This window comes from Schistosoma mansoni, chromosome W (assembly GCF_000237925.1).
Source record: "Schistosoma mansoni strain Puerto Rico chromosome W, complete genome".
Classification (NCBI taxonomy): Eukaryota; Metazoa; Platyhelminthes; class Trematoda; order Strigeidida; family Schistosomatidae; genus Schistosoma; species Schistosoma mansoni.
The window spans coordinates 23774346-23790807 of record NC_031502.1 but is presented as its reverse complement, the minus strand read 5'-3'; positions in this window follow the sequence as shown (position 1 = coordinate 23790807).

Genomic DNA, 16462 nt, shown 5'->3' with positions numbered 1-16462 from the left:
AATCAGAGTAAAAGTTTAATTGTTTATATCCCTTTATAATGTAAAAAAGACGCCGTGTAAATGATTTTGTAGCTCCCATTATTTCACGTTAGTTAACAAAAAGAGACAGAAACTTGCTTCTTTCTTCATCTATACATTATCGGGTAGTTCCGTATCGATTGATATGAAACTGAACAGGGACAACTTTATTCCAGTTTGTTAAATAGTAAAAGTACAAGTATCACAAAAACTCTTTAACGCGTTTAAATTAAAATCACACGAAAAATCTTTACTTTGTTAACTCATAATAACTTGTCACGTGGTTTATGAATCATTTTTATGCATATACCAACAGTCTCTTAGAGCCGATGACTTGGGTTCGATAAATTAACAACATAAGGAAAGAAATCTTATTGAAAATCATTTTCAATATTACAGAGGTTGCAGTAAATAACATTCTCGTATTTGAATACATGAACTTAAAAATTTATGTTTTGAACAAGTTACGCCCACCCCGATGACTCTCGAATAAAACTAAGTAAAATTATCATACAAGCAACCTTCAGTTCTACAGCTGACCTAGAATTGCCACACTATCTAACTGCTACACAAGTAGCAACAATTTTATTTCTAAAATGACTACTAAATTGGTGTATACATGACCTCCTTCATAAGTAAAGTCAACTTAAAAACGTCACCTAATATACGTTTATTATGTCAACAGGGTGTTGCTTGACTACCGAAAAGAACGGTGAAAAGCTTTATTCACATATTAACAGAGATATTTAAAACTATTGACGTAGACGTCCATTTTCTATTCAAAAATCTACTACTATCCTCTAGGCAAGTCCTGAAGTTTGCGTGTGGTGTAACAATAAAACAAGAACATTCTGCTGAACATTTTCAAAAAATCGAATAAAGCATTAGAATTCGTTCTTTGGAACTCCCAAGAGCCAACATCCATAGGCAGAGTTCGGATTCAAACGTGGACTAACTTTGGAACGCTGGTTAGCAATTTCATTATCTTGGAATCAGTTGTCTGATGTAACGTTACATAAATCAGTCAGTATATTGACACCAGCCCAGATGACGCAACACACAAGTGCTCTGGTCGTGATTCTAGTCTAGCTTGGGCGACTGAGAATAGAAAAGGGGTAGGTGTGGCTACCAATGTAAAGTGGTGAACAGAAAAGTATCCTTGAATTATATCCGTAATTTATTGGTATAAATTGACCATTATGTACATAAATAACCCATATTTCTTTGTGATCTCTTAAAAACTGGTAACTGATTTTTTGTGAATCCCATAGTTGGTCTGAAAGGGTCCGGGAAGTTGATTTTGCCAAAAGTATTACGTACAAGTGTAGGACATTAATATTAACGAAGGTGAAAAATAACTTGACGTAGCACAAAATTCGTATGTATTCAGCACCGAGAAGACTATAAGTTAATGATCGACTCAACATATTAGACAGTACAGTTTAAAAAATCATTCCGAGTGCACACAAGTTCACCTTTACGAAAGAATTTAAAACCTCTTTGTAACTCAAGAGTTTCATAAAATAAGCTTCATCTGAATCTCAACACAATGAGCTACATATTACAGCAAGCTTCTATGTACACTGAAATAGTCTACAAGGATGAAAATGAACTATATATGAACAATTCAGAAACCAATCAACACGTGTGCAGAAAATATTGATGATTCTGAGCCATTAGGTGTTTCAACATTTTACACCTTTTACCAAGCAGCCAGTGGCAAAACGAGTTAGAAATTTAATTATATAGAATATTGCTACATAAACGACCTTATCCGCTAAAAAGAAGTGTTTAGCCGCAGTTAACTCAACTACGGGTTAAAAATAACTCCACCTGTAGCTCCTCTAGGGGCTACTGCCGGTCCTAAGACCAGGTAAAGGAGGAGGGTTGGGCATGGGGTTAGCGACCCCATCCCGTAGAAAACCAACTCGCTAAAATAACGCTAACCAGAAAAAATTATTCAAACCATCTAAACTCTGCCGTGGGAGTTGAAGGAATAATTATGACGTCTCGTGATGAAAGCCGAGTTTCTTCGGAAGTTATGAGGCCTATGTACCTTCTAACAACCAGAGGAACCATTTTTATAGGTACATGGAACGTCCGGACAATGTGGGAAACCGAAAGAGTCTTCCAAATTGCTGCAGAAATGAGGTAATACAACCTGGAGGTGCTTGGGATCAGTGAAACACATTGAACGCAGGTTGGACAACAACAACTATCTTCAGGAGAGCTTCTGTTATACTCAGGCCATGAAGAAGAAAATGCCCCACATAAACAAGGAGTTGCATTGATGCTGTCCAAACAAACACCAAATGCACTTATAAGATGGGGATCTCATGAACCAAGGATCATCAAAGCTTCCTTCAAAACAAAGAAAGAAGGCATTACAATGAACGTCATCTAATGATATGCACCTACCAAAGACTACAATGAAGACTTTAAAGACCAATTCTACGATAGGCTGCAGTCGATCGTCGAGAAGTGCCATACAAAGGACCTGTCCATTCTGATCGGAGATTTAAATACCAAGGTTGGAATGGATAACACCGGATATGAAGACATCATGAAACGACGTGGTTTAAGGGAAAGGAACGAAAATGGTGAGAGATTTGAAAACCTATGTGCCTTCAATAAACTGGTCGTAGGCGGCACTATATTCCCACATAAACGCATACACAAAGCCACATGAATTTCACCTTATCACACTACGCCGACCCAAATCGATCATATCTGCATCAATAAACAGTTCAGGAGGACGATGGAGGATGAGAGAACCAGAAGAGGAGCTGATATAGCATCAGATCTCCACTTGCTGGTCGGCAAGATGAAATTAAAACTCAAGAAGCACTGGACAACGAGGCGGACAACACCACAAACGTTTAATACGGCCTTTCTTAGAGATAATGACAGGCTCAATGAATTCAAGATAGTCCTCAGCAACATGTCCCAGACCTTTCATGATCTGCTCAGTAGGGAGAGAACCACTATGGAGAGCAACTGGAAAGGTATCAAGGAGGCAATCGTTTCAACATGTCAGGAGGTTCTGGGCCAAAAGAAGCATCACCACAAGGAATGGATCACTGCGTAAGATTGAAGAAAGGATGAACAAGAAGGTGGCAATTAATACCAGCCGAACAAGAGCAGAAAAAGCCAAGGCACAAGCCCAATACACAGAAGCAAACAAGCAAGTGAAGAGGAGCATCAGAACCGACAAACGTAAATACATGAAAGATCTAGCTATGAGGGTAGACAAGGCTGCAAGAGAAGGAAACATGAGACAACTGTATGATACAACAAAGAATCTCGCTGGAAATTACCGTAAACCAGAACGACCAGTGTAAAGCAAGGAAGACAAAGTAATCACCAACATTGAACAGCGAAACAGGTGGGTAGAATACTTCAAAGAACTTTTGAATCGGCCAGCTCCACTGAACCCACCCAACATCGAAGCAGCACCCACGGAACTCCCAATAGATGTTGGCCCACCAACAATTGAAAAGATAAGCATGGCCATCAGACAAATCAAGAGCAGCAAATCAGAGCGACCAGACAACATTCCAGCAGAGGCACTGAAAGCAGACATAGCGGTAACTGCAAAGATACTTCACATTCTCTTCAGCAAGATTTGGGATGAAGAACAAGTACCAACAGATTGGAAAGAAGAACACCTGATCAAGATATCAAAGGCGATCTCACCAAGTGTGATAACTACAGCGACATCACTCTTCTCTCGATACCAGGAAAAGTTTTCAACAGGGTATTGTTAAACAGAATTAAGGACTCCGTAGACGCCAAACTTCGAGATCAACAGGATGGATTCAGTAAGCATCGATCGTGTACAGACCAAATCGCCACTCTACGGATCATTGTGAAACAATCAATTGAATGGAATTCATCACTCTACATCAACTTAATTGACTACGAGAAAGCATTTGATAGCGTGGAGAGGAAAACACTATGGAGGCTTCTTTGACATTACGGTGTGCCTGAGAAGATAGTCAATATCATAAGGAATTCCTATGATGGATTAAACTACATAGTCGTGCATGGAGGACAGTTGACAGACTCGTTCGAGGTAAAGACCGGTGTCAGGCAAGGTAGCTTACTCTCACCCTTTCTCTTTCTCCTGGTGATTGACTGGATTATGAAGGCGTCAACATCTGGAAGGAAGCACGAAATACAGTGTACAGATAGGATGCAGCTGGACGGTTTTGACTTTGCAGATGATCTGGTTCTTATGTCTCACACGCAACAACAAATGCAGAAGAAGACGACCGGTACAGCTGCAGCCTCAGAAGCAGGGAAAATCAAGATTCTCTAATACAATACAGCATGCACCAATCGAATCACACTTGACGGAGAAGCTTTGGAGGATGTGAAAACTCTTACATATCTGGGCAGCATCGTTGATGAACAAGGTGGGTCTGATGCAGATTTGAAGGCGCGAATCAGCAAAGCAAAAGCAGCATATCTACAACTGAAGAACATCTGGAACTCAAAACAATTGTCAACCAACACCAAGATCAGAATTTTCAATGCAAATGTCAAGACAGTTCTAATGTGTAGGGAGGAAACTTGGAGAACCACGAAAGCCATCATCCAGAAGATACAAGTATTTATTAACAGTTGTTTACGCAAAATACTTCGGATCCGTTGGCCAGACATTATCAGCAACAACCTACTGTGAGAGAGAACAAACCAGATTTCAGTGGAAGAAGAAATCAGAAGGAAGCGCTGGAAGTGAATAGGACATACATTAAGGGAAGCACCCAACTGCGTCACAAGGCAAGCCCTCACATGGAATCCTGAAGGCCAAAGGAAAAGAGGAAGATAAAAGAACACATTACGCCGAGAAATGAAGACAGATATGAGATGAATGAACAAAAATTGGATAGAACTAGAAAATAAGGCTCAGGACAGAGTGGGTTGGAGAATGCTGGTCGGCGGCCTATGCTGCACTGGGCGTAACAGGCGTAAGTAAGTAAGTTCGGGTTAAAATAGAAAGTGACAGGCAAAAACCTTAAAATGACGAGATAAATATGATTAATGAACTCTATAGAGCTCATTTTGACATAATATTTGTAAACGTTTATTCGTAAAATGTAAAAACTATGCATTATCCCACTAAGTAAACTTGCGGTACAAGTTGGTTTGTTTAATAAAATGATAGAACAACTGATATTCTTCAAAAATAAATAACAAACAATCATGTGGTCACCTTAGGGATAAATGCATGATTATATATATATATATATATATATATATATATATATATATAATGTATTATTATGTTTCTCAGGTTTATGACAACAGCCAACTCCATTGAGTAGGAGGTTGTTAGACAGGTGTATTTGTTTCCTGAAACTATAATTTTACAATTTCTTAACTATGATATGCGTGTGTTGTTCATCCTTATCAGAAAACCTGAGCTTTCGTGCAATAACGTAGCCAGAGCAAAGACATTTGAATCCTGGACGGCGTAAGTGATCGGAGTATATATTTCAGAAATCAGTCCTAAACAACATGAGACTTGTAACAAGGGTATATTGATCTGCGTCGCTACACCCAGCACCCGCAAGTAAGGAATGATAATTAACAAAGAGCGAAACAAAGAAAGCAAAATAATGATAGCTGATAGCAAAAAACATAAGAATTAACTCCGAAAGAAACAAATTTCATAAAAGATGGGAAGTAAGGGGATAAATCAAGGCAAAAAATTGATTGGGACAAGGAATGCATGCAGATGAGCTACTGTATATTTTTTCAGATGATCACACAAATACTCTAACCCTTGTATCGACAGGTCCGCAACTATGGGCAACGTTCAGTACAGAAACTAACGTTTAGTACAATTCCTTTGCTTAGCTCATCTGGTCTTTCGTCAAACTACCCTATCGTACGTTGAAGTAGAAGTAGCTGGTTATGAGCACTATAAAGTAAGCGCCTTTCAGACACATTAGAGGTCCTTTTACCCTCGAATCACTATTTTACACTCCAATTCTAGTTGTCTCTTTTCAAGGACCAGAAACAGTTAACTCTTAATTTGTGGCATTTTACGGCTGTTATATTATTCTTATTTATCCATTTATATCTACATTGATTCAGTTACCCTCCACAATTCGACTTGGTATATTCCCAAAAATGTCAATCTAAATAACTAGAAAATCAGTTATGGCCTAGTCTTCTAAGTAGTCGAATGTACACTGACGAAACATAGGATCGAAATCCACAAAAGCTAGTTCGACCGTAATATTCATATGATATAATTAACCCCCATACATAAGGTTGGACCCGAAAGAGATTGAAAATCTTTATCTTAATTTAGTTAGTTTCAGTTGTTTTAACTAACTGGTAAATCATACGCGTTGTTCCTTTATAAGTTATTTTGTAACAAGAGATGGTATGGGTAATAAAGACTCAAAAACAATTTCATTTACATTCATGAAACCTTATCTTAATTTTCATCTGACTAATTGAAAAATTTTCAATGAAAAAAGTTGCAACATGTGCAAACTTTCTTACCTTATGGAGCTCGTAAACTTGGAAAATAAGCGAAATAACGGAAAACACAGCGATACATGTCGCATATATTTCATACTCGACGCAATACCATATTACGCAGATGAACACTTGAAAGCAATGAAAAGGAGTAAGACACTGAAACAAAAAAAACGATCATGACAAGTTTACTGAAATAAATTACCGAAAACTAATAGCGCAGTTCATCACAGTTTACACTATCATAAAGCTCTACACACTAGTCAGTTTTCGTCTGATATACTATATTTGTCGTATACACAAAAGTTTGGTACGTGGATCAGTGTATGCAAATGACATTAAGTTAACAGTATGTTTTACGCACAAATCCTCTTGATTTGCCATCAAAGTTTCTCGTGTGTATAAATAAGGTCTGTTTGAAAATGTTTAGTTGCTAGTGTATATGTAGTAGTGATTTCCATTAAAAAAGCGCTGTGATAATTAGCTGCATGAAACAGCCTCATAAATAAAACTTTGTCCGATTTTATTTTGAATTTTTTCCGTCTGAATACTGGATGTCTGTGTATTTATATGTATGGATAAGTTATAATTTACATCACGGTGGCTTATATTATACTTTAATAGCTACAAATTTATTTTGTAGATCTGAAATAAACAGGAGATGTTGTTTTGTAAGCATAATATTTTTGAATCATTTTTGAACAGTGAAACTAGATCCATGGAGATTTATAGCTTACACTATACCTCTTATAGAAACACTAACAAAAATCACAGCAAATTTTTGCTACATTCAACAACGTACTCCATTTAAAACAAGCCTGATTATAGGTGTAAGAATGATGTCTATCATATTAATTCCATACAAGCTTCGACGGGTTTCAATTAGATCCGTAGTTAAGGCTGATGCATTTAATACTTCATTGTAAGGGCGCTTATCCCAGTATCTGAAGAAAAATAAACAACAAAGTTAAGCATCTTTTTGGGAAAATCTAACTAGCTGATTAAAGCAAAACGAGGTATCTTCTCATGACACAACAAATTCTGTTTTATTTATGTTTCTGAAAAAATGTAAACCTACAGGTTTCGGTTGTTTGATCAGAGCTAAATCCCGAGATTTCAATGAACGAGGGATGTCTGGAAATAAAATTAATCTTCAAGTGTTGATATGTACGCTGTTTAACACAAGTTTTATCAAATAAAATTGAAAGACCATGAAACGTTTGAAAAAGTGACGGCTACAGTACTATCGGTAAATGAATATACCAAGCTACATTCAGGTCGTATATAAAAGTTGGAAACTATCATACACGGCCATTTGTTAGCGAACAGTGTGAAATCGCCATGATAACAAACAACTGAACTTGAGGTAAAAGTGTTAACGTACAATATGCTTCGTTGAAAACATCAAGGGTAAAGAGAAGATATTAAAATGCTGTCAGCTTCTCCAGGGAGACGTACATAATATAATAAACTATGATAACGCGGATGCTCATAAATATTTCTTTTATTAAAAAATGATTGTAAATGCAAAATACACAATCGCCTTGAACACTCGTATGCGGAGCTGAGTATTTGATTTCATCTCAGAAGATATAAGTGATACTTTTGATGTTTTTGATAAAAACTTTGACTCGTAATAACAGTTACGAAAAGGTACTTAGTTTCTTTTATAAATATGAATATTGAGTATTAAGGTGTTTATAAATGCACTCTACTCACTGTAATAGCTCAAAATTTTCGGACTCAAAGTTCCAGATATACTTTAACTTTTTGTGTATGATATACGGGTATTCTGTCTGGTTCCCGAGAAAAGCATCCGTTGTTGAACTATCACACAGAGGCCTTTGTTAAAAAAAATATGTTGATTTTACTTATCTCAAAGCACACAATTCGCAACAATGATATCAATAAAAGTAAACTTAACCTTGACTTCCTCTTTGTAGGATAATGAACTTTACGGATATAGATACCAGAAATATCCTTTAGATTTAGAGTGTAATTGAAAATAATTGTACTCAAACCTTTATTTTGACTTTTTTCGTCTCCTTGAGACTGCAGGTTTTGTGTGTACACCAAAGCATCCAGTGAGGAAACCAGTGGAACAGTAATCGTAGTAGTCCACCAGTTAGAACACAGCCAACAATCACACAGATATACCGTACATGTGATAATTTGTAGCCTTCTATGACCTTAAAAAAGAAACTAAGCCTAATATTTAAGGTTTACTGATCTTGATCCTTCGCACGAAATTCCAGTTGCATGTGGTTTATTAGTACTTTTATAAGGTGAAAACACCATACCCACTTAGCGCAATAACAAAAAGTGCGTTTAAATCCCTGTCTTTCGCAAACGAAACAAAACATCCGATGTCTAATATCAAGTTGACGGGTCGATGATGGCTTACTGCCTTCTCCTAGAGAATAAAAACATGTTTAATACTCATTTAGGTAGCACAATGTGATAAGTCAAAGTTCTCCAAGCAAAACAATATTCGTCCAAGATATCTGTTAAAGATTTCTGAGTGTTTAATTCTGATAAAAATACTGTAAAATTGCTAAAGTTAGGATAGGTATAACATTTAATCTCGAAATAACTGATCTTTTTATCAGTGTACATAACTGAGCGATTTTAGTCTGCTGACCTTACGCGCACTATTTAAAAGGGCAGTGGTATTGTTTCTCGTTGAGTTAAATTCACTGTTTTGATCGTAAATTACGAATCAAAACTACTGTTTACACTTTAATTGAATTTATTTCAGTTAACGTGACATTGTATTTGTGTGTTTTTATCCTGCTTTTGTGTATTTACTGCATCAAAGCATTCTTGGTCGACTGTGGCTTGTTTATTTGATTAAGGTTGTGATTTGTCTTACATATCTACCTTGCCTATCATTTTGCTTCATTCTAAGATGGTCGGCTCTGCACACAAGTGTGGACAGCCATATTGCTTATTCCCCGTGGAAGAAGGGATGCAATGTGACGAATGTAAGAAGTGGTTTCACAAAATGTGTACCCGATTAAGCCCTGCTGCCTATAAAAGGTGCTCGAAACCCAATTCTCATTGGCTCTGTATGTTTTGTTGCTCAAGCAAGACATTACGCATTCAGGAAACCATAAGCCTTCTAGCGTTAGCTAAAAAGGTCCATGTAGGCCGTGTTGGCAACATGGATACTGATAACGAAGATTGTATCAGTGTCGTAAATGCTGTCATGGCAGGTACCAGACACCCAATTTTGCAGCACGAAACAAAAATTTCTACTCTGATACAACCAATGAAAGACATGCTATTAAGTACTGAGGGACAAGTTGCTTTAGCAGCGACTGATGACCCGGCTAGAACCACTGTCGTCCAGAGTAGTTCCAATCTGGATGCTGAGACTAGTGGGAAATGGATTACGCGGAAACGTAAAGGAGAAGGAAAAATACCCAAAGAAAGCGCGCGTATAGTCGATAAGCCCTTGTTGGACTTACGTCCTGCGCATCAGGCAACTCCGCTCAAGTCCAAATGTAAGAAAATATTTAGTACTGTTGTGGATGGGAACAGTTTGACTTCACCAAATGTTGTTGTGAGTCATTCGCTCGACCCATATGACACTGTTATAAAGAAAGTTAACAGTAAGAAGCCGGTAGCTAACCGGCAGGATCTGACATCACGGTCAAAGGCCGTGAACACGACTTTTAAGGAAGTTAAACAGGTCCCTAGTGTAATCATCTGGAACTTGGAAGAATCGAAAGACACTGATCCCGCTAAGAGACATGCCCACGACCTGCAGTTAGTGGGACTCTCATCAGAAATGTACGGCCCGATGAGGTCTCAGGGATTCATTTCTCGAAAGTCATCAGACTCGGTAAATATGTTGGAGGCGAAACCCAACAGAGAAGGATCCTTAAATTAGTACTCGGTAATTTTGAGGAAAGGGACGTAGTACTGAATAACGCACGCAAAACTCGTGACTCAAACATTCGTATTCGACCTGACCGACCACTTGAGGATCAGATCAAGTGGGAGAATGCCCTAACAGAGTTAAAAACTCGGAAGCTAAACGGTGAAGCGAACCTTACGATTAAGGGTTTTCGGGTAGTCAGGTCTTGGAAGCCAATGCTTCCGAGACCTGTGTGGGTGGAACGTATGTCTCCAAAAACACCTTAAATGTGTGTTACACGAATGCTCATAGTCTTCGGAATAAGATGTCTGAGCTAAGTTTGATGGTAGACGAATTAAATCCGGATATAATTGTTATCACCGAAACTTGGCTCACTGTAGATATAGACTGTTCTCCAGTCATTTCAGGCTACATCTGTATCAGAAGTGATAGAGTTAGAAGTCGCAAGGGAGGAGGCATGATATTATGATAGGGACCACTTCTGCATAAACTCGATCATATCGGAGGTGCAGTAAGTGGTACGTGTGAGGTAGTATGTGTTAGGATATTAACAGGAATATCCCAAAATTATCTCAAAAGTAAAGTCGTATGTTTTCAGACTCTTCACATATTTCGCATGTTATTTTCTATTGGTCATTATTTACAGTTGTCCTAACTATGACTTTCATGTGTCGTTTTCCTATTGGTCAATTTTGAGTTGTCCTAATCATAACCTTTACGTGTCCTTTCTTTCCATCGGTTACTGTTCATAGTCATTTTAACTGTATAAATATGCCTTGTCTGTAAACCAATTTTCTTCTGCTGCTGACCCCATAAACAATTCTTATTTAACGGCTGTGTTCTGATTTACTGGAGTTGGGGAACAGTATTGGGGTCGAACTAGGATATCTGAATTTGGTCAACCGGTAGAATTTCGTGTAGTCTTATAGCAATACGTAATATTTGGGCAATTTATAACAGTATGTTGTACAATTAGGTCTAGAAACGGGTTAGTGACGATAGGAGGAATATATCGTAGTCCGTGTTGTCTCGCTGACGACTTTATCCTAAGACACGTCTGTTCTTGGAGTAAAGCAGAATGTTGTCTCATCGTTGGAGACTTCAATGCACCCCATATAAACTGGATAGAGCTCAGAGCTCCAGGTGGGGGTTTCGGTAGCGTCCTTCTGTCATCAATTATTCAACGTGCACTTGTACAATGTATCGTTAAGCCGACGCATATAGACTTGGAACATAATCCGTCATTGATAGACCTTGTCCTCACACACCACTGTGAAGATATCGTCGGCATTCAACACCTTCCCCCACTGGTGAATAGTGACCATGTCGTACTTTCCTTTAAGTTCCGGATACATGGTATAGAATTTGCATCTGCTCCACCCCGTCCTAATCTCTGGAGAGCTAATATTCCGGCAATCAGGGACTATGCTATCTCGATTGACTGGTCGGTCGATGCTGATGGATCGATTGATGATGCATGGAATAGGTTTAAGTCTACGTTCGAATCCGTAACTCAACCGTTTATCCCATGGTCAGCACGTAAGCTATCATATTGCCCTCCATGGATTAATAAGGAAACCCAGAAGCTGTTGAAGCGTAGGAAACACTTCTGGGACTTATTCTTGTCAACAGGTCAGGCATCATTTAAGTGCGAATATAAAAAAATCTGGAATATATGTAAAAAGACCATAGCTAAATCCCGTACCGCTTACGAACGAAAGTTGGCATACGGTAGCCGTACCTGTCCGAAGCGACTGTTTTCGTACGTTAAAAGGCAGACGAAACGTAGTGATGGTATCCCCTCGTTACTGTTAAGCGAAAATTTGGCTTTATTGGCTGAATCTGATCTAGCGAAAGCGGAGACATTTGCTAACTATTTCAGTGAAGTCTACTATACGTGTAGTGTTACAACTACTTGTCCCGTTGGCAATGAGATACCAGCCATAGGACCTTTACACGTGACAGAGGATATTGTTCTTCCTTTGATAACTAACCTAAAACCTTGTAAGATACCGGGCCCCGATGGGTTACACCCACGTTTGCTGTCATCGCTTGCGGACATTATCTCAAGACCGCTCACGATGCTCTTCAACATGTCCCTTTCACAGGCCCAACTACCTGAAGACTGGAAAGACGCCATAGTCCTATATTTAAGGATGGTCAGAGACGGATCGTATCTAACCACCGGCCTGTTAGCCTGACCAGTATAGTAGTTAAGTTACTTGAAAAATTAATTCGGGTTAAGCTACTGAGTCACATAGATTCGTACAATCTGTTAACTCCCGAGCAACATGGGTTTCGTAACAAGCATTCATGCTTGACTAACTTACTCATTGCGAGAGAGGATTGGACAGCTGCCCTAGACAACGGCCTGTCTGTCGACGTGATATTCATAGATTTTAGCAAAGCATTTGACAAGGTTTCACACTTAGGTCTTATGCAAAAGCTCTCGAGCATTGGAATAACAGGTGCTATACAGGAATGGATAGGAAGCTTCTTATGTGACCGCAGACAGAGAGTAGGGGTCAATGGAACGCTATCCAAATGGAAACCGGTCAAAAGTGGTGTACCCCAAGGCACCATCTTAGGCCCTTTACTTTTCCTTCTGTATATTAATGAACTACCTTTATTACTTAAGTCGTCGACGTTATTGTTTGCGGATGATGTTAAAATTTGGAGAACAATAAGAAATGAGACTGATCGTTGTTATCTGCAAGCAGATTTAGACGAATTAGTTAGGTGGGTTCATGATTGGGGCCTGGAAGTTAATTCCAGGAAGAGCGTGTTCATGCACATCGGGCACGATATTAGTTACCATTATACCATTAATGGTACATCTCTGCCACGCGTTCAAGAGCACAAAGACTTAGGAGTAATTATAAGTCGCGACTTGAAAACCACTACGCACTGCAATGAGGTTGCTTCCAAAGGTTATCGCGCGCTATGGTCGCTTCGCAGAGCATTTAAATGCTTCGACGAGGATATTTTTCGAATTTTATATCCCACCTATGTAAGACCACACTCAGAATACTGTATCCAAGCCGCTAAACCTTGTCTGATAAAGGATACTAAATCGCTTGAGCGTGTCCAACGTGTAGGGACAAAATTAGTAAAGGGTCTTTTTAAACTCCCTTACGATGAGCGTTTAGAACGTCTAAACTTTTTCCCCTTATCGTAGGACACGAGGTGACCTTATACTGGCATTTCGTATCTTTAATTATGATCTGGGTGTTAATATGTCTTATCTTTTTGCTCCCTCCAGCACTAATAATCTCCGAGGTCATAGCAAGAAGGTTCTGAAACCGCGATCTAATAGACTAAAGGTGGGGTCCCGTTTTTCTCATCGAGTGGTCAATGACTGGAACGCTTTACCAGAACAAGTGGTATCAGCACCATCAGTGAACATTTTCAAGAAGAAGCTGGACCTTCACTGGAAGGAAATCTGTCAGGATGAATACAGTTTCATCAACCTACTATCCTTATTACTGAAGACTGATCGCTCATTTCAATTTTCTAATGTGATCAAATCTAAAAATGAGTATTCCACTTGTTCAGTTTAAATCTCACAGCGAAACACTGATTATGTTGAACGACAATTGTGTCTTTCAAGAAAATTGAAATGATGCCTAACCACTGCTAAATGGTTCTTCATGTTAAACGAAGTGAATTCTAAGATGCTATAGGTGTTCACATTTTGACAACAACGTCACACGTAACAACTCTATGGTCGAAGCATGCCCAACCAGTCAACTAAGAATGAACGTGTTCGGAGATATGTCAGAAAATCTATCGATACGCTTAGAGGCTATTGGTATTAAATGGCCAACATTTACAAGAGATACGTTGTATAAAGAACCCACTCATGATCCAGTGTGGATGTGTGACTTGGCGCCTCCAGCTAGGGTGTACCCAGTGAAACTAATGAGATCAGCATGTGTGCCGAATACTTACGGCACTGTCTGTGTTGCGGATTTACTTACCGCTAAAACTTATTGCAAAGCAACGTCAGATTGATGGAATGATCAAAACATGTTAAGTCGAGTTGTTTTAGCCATACTCTACTCCTTCGCTCTGATTTCATCTGTAAAGGTGCCATTTGTTCCTCGAAAGTTCTCGAAACGTAGGACATTCTGAAACCATAATAAGGTATATCAGAATGAGGAAACCATAAATTCTGTGATCTGAACATGAGATTTCGTGAGGTGAGTAGTTACATCGTACCACTTAACTATTAATAAATTGAGTGAATTAAAAAAGCTCTCTAATCACACTTTGCAAACCTACCTTCTAACTTTTCCACTACTCAACGACAACTTATTCACTGATAAATAATGGGAAGGAGCGTCATATGTCCAATTAAACATAGTAGTTGTAATAATACTTGTGTATCTTTAAGGATACCATGATTGATCTTGCAAGATATGGAAGGATTTTGAGGAGAAATCATTGGGTAATCAAAAACACCTTTGTGATTTCGGGACAAAACGAGAATAAACAGCGCCAAATGTATCCTTCATAGGACTCGCAGCAAATCATCGTTGCAGATATTATAAATAAAATTTAAGTAGCAAAGAAAGAACTAATAATTTGTCAAGGCCCATGGAAAAACTAAAATGCATTCAGTCTTCAATGTAATATTCGAACGAAGAATATTATTATCGATAAATTCTCTTCGGGTTCTATAATCATATATCCAAATTAATAATCCTAAAAAATAGCCAGGTCAAGGGCAAACTACATCGTTTAAAGCATGTGAATTTAGGACTGTCAAACAAAATAGAATTGTCAATGTTGATACGGCTCATATAGAATTTTAACTCGAATCTGTATATATGTTGAGTGAAAACTGATCTGTGATCAAAATAAATATGGGTCATATAGGGTGAGAGAGACATGATGATGCAATCACGATTCCATCAAATGCTTAATACAAGACTAAATCGTGTGAAAAATTGGAAAAACGTAATAAGAAGGGATGAATGCGAAGTGAATTAATTAAGTGTAAGGAAGATAAATAATGATGTTTAACCAATAATGATAATGGTAACAATACAAAGACTTGTGAATAAATATAAGATAGACAATTACATTTGACTACGGAAGGTCGTAATTACAATGGTCTCTACTCATAGCTCCGGTTTCTTCATCCGGATGGCTACTGTCTCAGCCGTTTGAAGGACTTTAAGCCTGACAAGCTTAGGCAAAAAATTACTGACCCTATAAATAATTGAAAAAGATTGGTTCATACTGGCACTATGACCAGTTTGCACTAAATATGTTAGTATCGAACTGTTCACTTTCTTCGCCAAACGTTTGTTCATCAACGCTGGGAGGTGTTCGCGAGCACAAAAATGTAAATTCTTAGAAATTCGGTCAATATAACTGGTTCCACAGAAACAGTCGAACTGATAAATGCAAAATGCACTGGTCATTCTATGTGATTCATCTTTTAGCCTCGTTGTCACAATTGGGCGCGTAGCAAACACTAAACGTAGTTCACCGGGGTTGAAAGATTTATGAATTGTACCGCATAATCTCTGAGTCAGTATTTCACTAGCCGCTTCCCCTCTCAATTGTAGGCGCATGAACAGTAATTTCTTCTTGAAAGTTTGAATTTTGCTTAATTTCACCTTCATGATCGTATATTTCATTATAAACTTTCTAGGGTAAGCGGTCTACCTAAGAGTATTATGCAAGGTGTTTAGCTCATCTTCAACTATATCCGCAGAACATATATACAGATTCCAGTTGACATCCTATATGAGCCATATCAACATTGACAATTCTATTCTATTTTGTTTGACAATCCTAAATTGACCTGGCTATTTTCTAGGATTATTAATTTGGATATATGATTATAGAACCCGAAGAGAATTTATCGATAAGAATATTCATAGTTGAAAGCGTGAGTCAATTGGAGCTAGACCACTATGGAAAACCTGGCCATCCAGTGCTTCCAGGTTTTCCATGGTGGTGTAGCTTCAATTGACTCACGCTTTTGACTGTGAAAATACTAAATGTCCACAAAACCCCTTCTGATAAGAATATTCTCCGTCCAAATAA